The sequence below is a fragment of the Anomaloglossus baeobatrachus genome, chromosome 9 (genome assembly GCF_048569485.1).
Source record: "Anomaloglossus baeobatrachus isolate aAnoBae1 chromosome 9, aAnoBae1.hap1, whole genome shotgun sequence".
Classification (NCBI taxonomy): Eukaryota; Metazoa; Chordata; class Amphibia; order Anura; family Aromobatidae; genus Anomaloglossus; species Anomaloglossus baeobatrachus.
The window spans coordinates 60,502,791-60,515,016 of NC_134361.1; positions in this window are offsets into that span (position 1 = coordinate 60,502,791).

The following is a 12,226-nucleotide window of genomic DNA, read 5'->3' on the forward strand; positions in this document are numbered from 1 at the left end:
GATAATAATTTAGGAATTCATTTATAAACAACTAAGTGTAATTCATATTCCCTGTCACTGTATTATTTCACACAAGGTCATTTCAGGACATCCCCACTCTTCATAGCATGGTGCCCCCACAGTGTCCCCCCACAACTGTGATGCCCCCCACAACTGTGATGCCCCCAATGACCAGTATAATGCCCCCACACCATATAATGCCCTCACACCATATGATTCCCCCATTGCCCAGTATAATGCCGCCGCACCATATGATGCCCTCATTACCCAGTATAATACCCCCACACCATACGATGCCCTCAGTGCCCAGTTTAATACTCCCACACCATATGATGCCCTCAGTGCCCAGTATAATTCCCCCACATCATATAATGCCCTCAGTGCCCAGTATAATGCCACCACACCATATGATGCCCCCATAGCCCAGTATAATGCCGCTGCACCATATGATGCCCTCATTACCCAGTATAATACCCCCACACCATACGATGCCCTCAGTGCCCAGTTTAATACCCCCACACCATACGATGCCCTCAGTGCCCAGTTTAATACTCCCACACCATATGATGCCCTCAGTGCCCAGTATAATTCCCCCACATCATATAATGCCCTCAGTGCCCAGTATAATGCCACCACACCATATGATGCCCCCATAGCCCAGTATAATGCCTCCACAACATATGATGCCCCCACAACATATGATGCCCCCATAGCCCACTATAATGCCCCCACACCATATGATACCCTCATTGCCCAGTATAATGCCCCCACACCATATGATGCCTCCAGTGCCCAGTATAATACCCTCACACCATAAGATGCCCCCATTGCCCAGTATAACTCCCCCACACCACACAATGTCCCCATTGCTCAGTATAATTCTACCACACTATACGATGCCCACATTGCCCAGTATAATGCCCCCATACCATACAATGTCCCCTTTGCCCAGTATAATGCCCCCACACCATATACTGCCCCCATTGCCAAGTATAATGACCCCACACCATATAATGCCCCCATTGCCCAGTATAATGCCCCCACACCATTCGATGCCCCCCATTGCCAAAGACACAGATACAGTTAAAAGAGGGACTGCCCTCACGTGACAACCCTCAAATCCCAAACTGTCCTTCTGTGTGATGGTTGGGAAGCATGTGTATCACCTCCCATACACTTGGCTCTCCAGAGCGTGTTCGTGCTCTCAATAGGGAGGGGGGGGAAATGCTGCTGTCAGTCACCTCTGGAAGAGACTTATTTCCTTGGAGAACAACAGATTGGACATTAAAATTCACCGTGCTCAATATTTCTTCTCCTCAACATCTGTTCTTGGAGGGGAGAGTTGGGACACCACCATATTTTCCAATATCAGTGAGTGTGGCTGACATTTATATAGTGTAAAGCCCCTAATCATTGTGATATGCTGGCTTCTTTATCTTTACAAACACTGCCTAATACCCCTGTTCCTGTTGCCAATTCTCAGTTTAATGACTGGAGATAGGTGAACCATCAAAAAGCCTGTGGTATGACAATGACAAAAATTGTGAAAGAAGAGCCTCCAAACAAAGAGAATTGTGTGGTTTCTGAAGCTTAGGAAGGAAAGCTGAGACAACCAAGACTCCACTAGGTGGAGCAGAATAGGGGAATGTAGATGTAGGACTTGTAAAAAGGAGCAATCAGCTCATCTCTCCAGGTGCAAGGCCAAATACTCCAGTAGTATGAATAGTCCAAAGGAAGGCCGGCACTCACATCTTCTTAAAATAAATGCTGTATGGATTCGGAAAGCTAGAAAGCACCAAAAATGGTTGAACACAACGACACAAAAGTTAACAAGGCAGGGAAAAAATATCTACTGTGCTCCCAGGCTACATGTTTCAGATATGCATGGTCCTTTGTCAAGCCTAGTTGTAGGTCAGTGCTTAAAGCTCGTAATGTCGAGGAATTGAGCTGGAGAAAAGCAACCTTGAAATCAATAAGGAAACCAGGAGCTCTTAAAGCCAGAGAGAGTGCAGCCTTCTCCACTAAGACCCTTGACCAGCTCTACAATTCAGGAAAAGCCCCAACCTAAGCTCGGAAGAACAAATAACCAGCAAATGGTTAAAAAACTGTATGACATAAAGTTCACAGATAATTGTGAATCACACACCACACCCCAAACCAAAGGGAAAACTGCATAATTATGAAGAGTAGGTGTCACAATCTTAGGCCGGGGTTATTTAAGAACATCGGAAGATCTCCAGGTCTCTTGGCGTTGTTAATTCTCATTGACACCATAAAAGCCTCTCAAAACATTCCAGGAACCAGGATTCAGGTGGGCTCTGTGCTCCCTAATGGACATTGGTTACGTGACTGTGGTGCCCTGGCCTAGCCAGGTCGTCACAAATAACACACAAACACCCCACCCCCATTGGACAGGGACACCAGCCAAACACAAAACACTTGTTGCCTCCCTCCAGTGACTGATGTCCACACCAGGTGGGGTGGAGCTAAGCGGTTGGCCCCCACCCACCGAGGAGTTCACAGGCCTGGAGGCGGGAAAAGTGACAGTTGAGAGTTGAGCAGTGAGGAGTGAGGAGTGAACACTTGGGTGTCTGGGTTTGTGGCCCAGGCACTGACAGCAAGGTTGGCAGACGGTGGTGGCCGTCTGCAGGAGTGGTGGAGCAACGCGGAACCGTAGGACTGGGGACGGGTGACGGCCCGCTGGTACCGACCGGGGAGCGAGGTGAGGCTGGCACACACAGGCAGGGCCATCGGACCTCGACCAGGCTTGGAGCCGCCGACAATAGTCAGATCCGAATGTGACTGGAACCCCAGGGGTTTCACAACAGCAAAAGTCCCAATTGAAGGCAACCGCCCACACCGTGGGGGAATACAGCTGCCGCCTAGGGCTGGAGACCCAGGGGCCAGCGTCTGCGGGCAAACGGGCTCCTCTGGTACCCATGCACCGGGGAGCGGACTACCGTTGGGAATCCATAGTAGTCAGAAAGAGAACATCAGGGTGCAGGGAGGGACGGCCGCCGTCGCCTGTCCGGGGAGAGACACTGCGGCCGGCTGCGGGACCCGTCCGTCCGTCCGTTTGGTTTGCCGATGACTTTGTGCCTTTCTTGCTGAGTGAGTGCACCTGTGCCATCCGGCACCGCGCCGCGCTGTCCCTGCGACCCTGCACCTCGCCAACCCTGCCTCCCAGTCACACCACCGGGCCCCGGGACCACCGACCCCTACCCACAGAGGGGGAAACAACATCCCAGCTGCTCTTTACCATCGCTCCCGGGATCGCCGTCACCAGCAGCGGTGGTGCCCATCTTCACCACGACCCGTGGGTGGCGTCACGGACTAAATTCCCCAAACCAACCTGCCCTTTCACTCACGGGTGAGGAGTGCCGCTCGAGTCCCCGGATCCGGCCCACCGCTCGAGCCACCGAGCAGCCATCGCAGCAGCGCCGGACCCGAGCGTTAGCCAGCGCAGCGCAGTGGCGTCTCCCCGCCCGCGACATGACCGAGGTTTGATGGAGCTTCACTGAGAAAAGCATGCATTTCTACACTGAAAAAAAATTGGGCGACACAAGTCCCAGAAAGCAAACTTAATAAGTTAGCAATCATTAATTAGAAGAACAGTACTGCAGGACAAAACTGAAACACGTGTAGTAACATATTTTGATTTGGAAAAGAATAATGGAGGGAATTATTACATGACTAATTAACTGATCCTTAGCTGAAAAAGAGCTGCCAGGAAGGGGGGGTCTTATCTCCAAGACTACAGTTTTTAAAGTTGTAAAATGCCAATCGCTGACCGTAGACTTGTAAGAGGGTTGTTGCTTGTAGAAGAGTGTTAGGTGTTATCCTTTAAATGTAAAGATACAATGACTCATGGATGTAACATGTGCCTATCTTGGCTGTGTATCAAAATAAAAGGGACCCTATGCAGCTTTTTTTTTTTTAATTATTTAATTAAATAATTAAGAAAAACGGCATGCGGTCCCCCTCAATTTTGAAACTCAGCCATGATGAAGCCAACTGCTGGGGGCTGGTCTTCTCAGGCTGGGGAGACCCATGGTTTTTGGTCCCCCCCAGCCTAAAAATAGCAGCCTGCAGCCACCCAGAATTGTCATATCCATTAGATGTGACAATCCCAGCACTTTACCAGGCTCATCCCGATTGCCCTGGTGCGGATGCAATCGGGTAATATAAGGGGTTAATGACAGCTCACAGCTGCCACTAAGCCCTAGATTAGTAATGTGGGGTGCCTTCAAGACCCCCCATTACTAATACTGTAAGTGAAAAGAAATAAACACAAACACCGAAAAAATCCTTTATTTGAAATAAAATAAAAAAAACAGCCTCTTTCTCCAATTTCTTAACCCCAAACACCCAGTTCCGATGTAATCTATGCGAGGTCCCACAATGATTCCGACTCTGCTACATACTGAAGTCACTGCGCAGGCACAGAACATGACCGCACGCTATGGCTTCAGGCAAAGACTGACTGAGGTGCAGCTGTGAGTGGTGACGTAACTCAGGTTATCTGTGGTCACAACTGGAGGTTTCCTTGGTACCCCACCTGTGACTGCAGGTAAACTGACCTCATTGAAGTCAGTGACCTCATCTCAGGTGAACTGAGTTTAATCAGACCTGCATCTCCTGGCAGAAAACCATGGGGTTTTTTTTGCAAAGTGATGCAATATGGTGCTGAAATTTATACACCAAATTCTTGCACCAATACTGCATCTTCTGACAAACAAACGCATGCAAATGCAATATGGTTTTGATGCAATATTGATGTGGGTTTTTAGCCAGAAGATGTAGACATGGTGTACATACATATTTGGTGTACAAATTTCAGCACCAAAATGGCATGTCCTGGTAAAAAATCACATCAAACCATATTATGTTTTGATGCATTTTTTTGCCAGGAGATGCAGATTTGGTGCCAGAATTTGGTATATAAATTTCAGCACTATATCTACATTTGTTGGAAAAAAAAACAACGTGGTTTTCAGCCAAGAGATGGAGGTCAATTGTTTGCTGCGGAATAGCATGCGTCCAATGTAGGGAGAACACAAGCAGGAGACCGCAGCGCACCAAACCCTCATCATGGGCACAGTCAGCTGCGGTCTCCTGCGTTCTACCGCAGAGGAGACATGCGGCCCCGCCGGTCAGGACTCGCTGCATTCTGAACGCAGCGAGTCCTGATCATGGGCACATACCCTTATATTACCCTGATTCCCACTGCACCAATTGCATCTAATGTATGCGGCGATTCTGGGCTGAAGGAGGCTGCTATTTTTAAGCTGGGGGGGGCCCAATAGCCATGGGGCTCCACAGATTGAGAATACCAGCCCCCAGCTATCAGCTTTGTCATGGCTGGGTAGCAAAATTGGGGGGGGGGGACCGCACAGCTTTTTAAAAATGATTTAATAAAAAAAAATATACATAAAGTTACATAATTATTTAGGTTGAAATAAGACCTACGTCCATCTAGTTCAACATTCATGGTCCCTCTTATTTTGATACACAGCCAAGATAAGCACACGGCTGGGGGCTGCAGCCTGTAGCCGTATGCTTTATCGGTGCTGGGTATTATAATATGGGGGGACCCTATGCCAATTTATTTATTTTACTCCACTATGCACACAACGTGTGATTCCAAGCAATCACAGACGGGGTCACAGAGGGTGGGGGCGCTGTCTGACTGCAACGAATCACAGACGCCGGGACTGCCGGTGGGCGGGGCAAGCAGTGAATATGTATGAGGGGATCCTTGGTAAGTGTAATGTGCCTGCTCTAGCCGTTTCTACCACCATTTTAAAGCACAATATTCGGGTTCAGGTCCGGTCATGAAATGTTTTTTTTTTTAAATCTAGTTGGGCCTGCTGAACCCGAATATCTGCACGTTCGCCCATCTTTATTAGGCATTATTCCATTTGCTGTCTCTGGCTTCTTCACACACAAACATGACAAACAGACTCCCTCCCTCCTGACTGGTTATTGGTTATCTTCTCGCCCCTTGAGGACAGCTAAACATCACTGTACTATTATTGTCTGTAGCACTAACAAAATATTATTGTAAAATTAATGGAGCAGGATGCTCATGCACAATCGGCTAAAAATACTTGAGTTTACAAACATAGTTGTTACTACCAATTTTTTACCTTTTCCCTCTATACAGCTTGGAAATCAGTATTTGGATCCTTCTTTGAAATAAAACAATCTATTCGTACTGCAAAAGTAGAAATGTAGCCTTAAGGCCACTTTACATGCTGCGATATCGCTAGCGAGTGTACCCGCCCCCCGTCGGTTGTGCGTCACGGGCAAATCGCTGCCTGTGGCGCACAACATCGCTCGGACCTGTCACACTAATTACCTGGCTAGCGATGTCGCTGTGACCGGCGAACCGCCTCCTTTCTAAGGGGGGCGGTTCGTTCCGCGTCACAGCGACGTCACTAAGCGGCCGCCCAATAGAAGCAGAGGGGTGGAGATGAGCGGGCCGAACATCCCGCCCACCTCCTTCCTTCCTCATTGCAGGCGGCCGCAGGTACGGTGAGGTTCCTCGTTCCTGCAATGTCTACATAGCGATGTGTGGTGCCGCAGGAACTATGAACTACATCGTACTTGCAACAGCAACAATATTTGGGAAATGGACAGCGTGTCAACGATCAACGATAAGTTGAGTACTTTTCATCGTTAGCAGTCGCTTGTACGTGTCACACGCAACGACGTCGCTAACAAGAACAGATGTGTGTCACGAATTCCATGACCCCAACAACATCGCGTTATCGATGTCGCTGCGTGTAAAGTGGCCTTAAGACTATCAAGATAATCATTCCTATAGTGTATAGTGACAGGGTGTAAAATGTAAGCATGTATAGTGACAGGGTGTACATTGTATATTGTATAATGGAGTGTATATAGTGTAATGTCAAAGTATACAGCATATAATATCAGCGAGTACAGGGATATGGTGCATAGTGTATATTGTCAGGCTGTATAGTGATAAGGTGTATAATGTCAAGGTGTATAGTGACAGTGTGTATAATCTCAGGAAATATAGTGTCAAAGGTGTATATTATAAGGGTGTACAATATCAGGGTGTATATTGTATGCTGTATAATGGGGTGTATATTGTTAGGCAGTATAGTATATAATATCAGGGTGCATAGTGACAGGGTCTAAATAGTGTAATGTCAAAAAGTAGAGCTTGTAATATCGGGGAGTACAGGGATATGGTGCATAGTGTATAATGTCAGGGTGTATAGTGATAAGGTGTATAATGTCAAGGTGTATAGTGACAGAGTGTATAATCTCAGGGAATATAGTGTCAAAGGTGTATATTGTAAGGGTGTACAATATCAGGGTGTACTGTACATTGTGTAGTTCAGGCTATATAATATCAAGGAGTATAGTGTAAAATATCAAGCTGTACAGTATGTAATGTCAAGGTGTATAGTGGGGGTGTATAATATCAGGGTGTATAATGTATATTGTCAGGGTGTACAGTGTAAGGGTATATTGTATTAGGGTGTACGGTGTAAGGGTGTATTGTATCAGGGTGTACAGTGTAAGGGTGTATTATAGAAAGGGGAGAAAAGGTATACCAACACGGGATCACCACACCATAAATAATCAAGAATTGAATTTTATTAAATTGTAGCCAGAAAAAACATGAGACACATGTCTCCACACTAATAGTATAAACACACAGTGACACAGAATAAAAACACTTAAAAAGCCATAGGCATAGAAAACATGTCCGCCAGGAACCAGTAATGTATGATAAATAGTAAATATAACAAGGACACTCCAATAAATATTGCATAAGGCCCGTTCCTAGAATTTATACGTCTGGCATGATCATCAGACATAGAATTGTGCGATAGAATATTCAGATGAACATAAATAGTATAGTGTAATAGATCATTATATAGGTACAATTGAAACTGATAATGCATAGATTGCAATAAGTGTAGACCAGTGGACAGACCATAAACATGGGCACAGAGGGTCTCCGATGGTACACGTAATTTATAATATAAGCCGTATCCCAGTATGGATCTATCCCCAAAATACATACAGGTCTCTATGTATGCAAAACAAATCTACAAGCATGATGATCCAGCATGAATATGTGACGCCCTGGGCAAGCCAGGGGTCACAGGTCATCGCACCAACACACCCTACATCCCAGTTAGACACACCAAAGCTAAACTACAATCCTTGTTGCCTTCCTCCAGGGGCTGATGTTCACACCAGGGGGTGGGCCAGGCGGTTGGCTCCGCCCACCGAGGAGTTCACAGCCCTGGAGGCGGGAAAAAACAGGCAGTCAGCTCAGGGAGAGCTTGAGTAAACAGCTAAGATGAGCTAAGGAAGTGAAAGTAGTGAAGTGAAGTAGAAGTGGTAAAGGAGGAGTAAGGCTGCTTTCACACTACGTTTTTTTAACATACGTCAGGAACGTTTTTTTGCTGCAAAAGCGGATCCTGCTTTTACAGCAAAAAACGCATGCAAACGCATCTGTTATTTTGCAGGATCCTGTCACTGGATGTTTAGGGGCGGGCATTGGAGTCATGTGATCGGGAGTGAGGGGAACTAAACGTGCCAGACTGGGAGCCGGCTTCTGACAGCTGCAGACGCTCGTAACCAAGGTAAACATCGGGCTCGGATACCCGATATTTATCTTGGTTACGAGTGTCTGCAGCTGCTAGGAGCAGGGCTGCCTGCACACGTAACCAACGTAAACATCGGGTAACTAAGAGAAGTGGTTACCCGATATTTACCTTGGTTACGAGTGTCCGCAGCTCTCAGGTGGGAGAGAGAGGGAGGAGAGGAAGGGGGAAAGACAGAGATAGAGAGGGTGAGGGAGGGAGGAGGAGAGAGAGACAGATCACGCGAGACTGGTTCTGGCCATGCTCAGTACTTTCTGGGCATGTTCAGTACAAAAGCAGGATCCTGTTACAACGCAACTCAACGCATTCTGCTAGGCAGGATCCAGCGCTCATTGAAATGCATTGCAGCTCGTGGCGCAATGTGAAGGATCCTGTGAGATGCGTTATTTTGACAAAGGTAAAAAACGCTACAAGTAGCGTTTTTGAAACATGTTAAAATAACGCAAAAGTACGGATCCTGTGTCTAACGCACGCAAACGCATGCGAACGCAGGTGGACGCGAGTCCATTGCAAATGCATTGAAGTGAAATCGCATTTGCACTGGATCCGTTTTTCCGCTAAAAAAACGTTATGGACGGATGTTAAATAAACGTAGTGTGAAACCAGCCTAAGAGAAGCTGAAGGAAGGTGAAAGGTGACAGAGAGAAAGCCTGAAGTGAGTCCAGCTGTGTGCAGGACAGAGTCAGCAAGGTCAGCAACGGTGGTGATTGTCTGAAGGGGTGACCGTTTGGAAGTTCCTGGAAGGACCGCGGACGGGTAGTGGCCCGGCGGTCTGGAGCAGCGTACCAAAGGACAGTCAGCACCAGGGCAGGGGCCTCTCGGACCCCGGCAAGGCTAGGAGTCGCCAGAATTTGCCAAATCCGTCAGTGAAGGGGACGTAGATCCCCCAACAACCAAGTCCCGATTGAAGGCAACAGCCCAACCATTGTAGCAGAAACACCGCCACCGCCAGGGCACCAGTTTCTCAGGGCCAGCGCCTGCGGGCAAAGAGTAGAGTTCCTCCGGTCCAGCTTGAAGCCGGGGAGCGGGTTACCGGTGGGCACCCATCGCTACCAACACACGAACATTAGGTGCAAGGAAAAGGGACATTACCATCACCTACTGGGAGAGCAAGTGCAGCCGTCCGTGGGAACCGTCTTTCCAGCCGTGTGGTTTACCGTAAAACTGTGTCCACGTCTCAGGCTGAGTGAGTACCACAGTGCCGCAAGGCACAGCGCTGCCCCCAAGTCCCTGCGCCCACCAGGCCCTGCATCTTCCATCCCATCACTGGGCCCCGGGATCACCAACCCCTACCCACGGAGGGGCAACACAACAACTAGCTGCTCCCCCACCATCACTCCCGGGATCCCCACACCGAGCAGCGGTGGTGAAATCACCACAACTGTGGGTGGCGTCACGGACAATAAACAATATCCCAACACCCAACAACCCCCTTTCACTCACGGGCGAGGAGTGCCGCTCGAGAACCCCCGCGACCCGGCACACCGCTCGAGCCACCACTGAGCAGCAGCCGCCGGACCCGAGCAGAGGGGTGAGCGCTGTGCTGACACCCTCCTCCCCGCCCGCGACAACTACATCCATACAATATATAACCATATTAAGTCAAAGTTTCTATCTGCACAGTATATATATCAGTATGTCACCACACATAGCCAGTATCCTGGGTTCTTAAATAGATGCCCATTAGTGAAATTGTGTGGGGCAAATAAAGCAATAACCAGGCTAAAAGAAGCACAGGAGCGGACCTATACTTACTACCCTACAAGATAGATGGCAACCAAGCAGGTGGGGTAGATACAAGGAGTGACCAAGGGGGTTTCCTGGCATGGACACCCATGCCCTTCCCACCTGTGTGTAAGGGTGTATTGTATCAGGGTGTACGGTGTAAGGGTGTATTGTATTAGGGTGTATGGTGTAAGTGTGTCTTGTATCAGGGCATATGGTGTAAAGGTGTATTATATCAGGGTGTACGGTGTAATAAGGGTGTATTGTATCAGGGTGTACAGTGTAAGGATGTATTGTATCAGGGTGTACAGTGCAAGGGTGTATTATATCAGAGTGTACAGTGTAAGGGTGTATTGTATCAGGGTGAATGGTGTAAGAGTGTATTGTATCAGGGTGTACAGTGGAAGGATGTATTGTATCAGAGTGTACAGTATAGGGTGTATTGTATCAGGGTGTACAGTGGAAGGATGTATTGTATCAGGGTGAACGATGTAAGAGTGTATTTTATCAGGGTGTACAGTGGAAGGATGTATTGTATCAGGTTGTACAGTGTAAGGATGTATTGTATCAGAGTGTACAGTATAGGGTGTATTGTATCAGAGTCTACAGTGTAAGGGTGTATTGTATCAGGGTGTACAGTGTAAGGGTGTATTGTATCAGGGTGTACAGTGTAAGGGTGTATTATATCAGAGTGTACAGTGTAAGGGTGTATTGTATCAGGGTGAACGGTGTAAGAGTGTATTGTATCAGGGTGTACAGTGTAAGGGTGTATTGTATCAGGGTGTACAGTGTAAGGGTGTATTATATCAGAGTGTACAGTGTAAGGGTGTATTGTATCAGGGTGAACGGTGTAAGAGTGTATTGTATCAGGGTGTACAGTGGAAGGATGTATTGTACCAGGGTGTACAGTGTAAGGGTGTATTATATCAGAGTGTACAGTGTAAGGGTGTATTGTATCAGCGTTAACGGTGTAAGAGTGTATTGTATCAGGGTGTACAGTGGAAGGATGTATTGTATCAGGGTGTACAGTGTAAGGATGTATTGTATCAGAGTGTACAGTGTAAGGATGTATTGTATCAGAGTGTACAGTAGAGGGTATATTGTATCAGGGTGTACGATGTAAGGGTGTATTGTATCAGGGTGTACAGTGTAAGGGTATATTGTATCAGGGTGTACGGTGTAAGGGTGTATTGTATCAGAGTGTACAGTGTCAGGGTGTATTGTATCAGGGTGTACGGTGTAAGGGTGTATTCTGTCAGGGTGTACAGTGTAAGGGTGTATTGAATCAGAGTGTACAGTGTAAGGGTGTATTGTATCAGGGTGTACGGTGTAAGGGTGTATTGTATCAGAGTGTACAGTATAGGGTGTATTGTATCAGGGTGTACGGTGTAAGGGTGTATTGTATCAGGGTGTACAGTGTAAGGGTGTATTGCATCAAGGTGTACGGTGTAAGGGTGTATTGTATCAGGGTGTACAGTGTAAGGGTGTATTGTATCAGAGTGTACAGTATAGGGTGTATTGTATCAGGGTGTGCAGTATAAGGGTGTATTGTATCAGGGTGTACAGTGTAAGGGTGTATTTTATCAGAGTGTACAGTATAGGGTGTATTGTATCAGGGTGTACGGTGTAAGGGTGTATTGTATCAGGGTGTACAGTGTAAGGGTGTATTGCATCAGGGTGTACGGTGTAAGGGTGTATTGTGTCAGGGTGTACAGTGTAAGGTTGTATTGTATCAGAGTGTACAGTATATGGTATATTGTATCAGGGTGTACGGTGGAAGGATGTATTGTATCAGGGTGTACAGTGTAAGGATGTATTGTATCAGAGTGTACAGTGTAAGTATG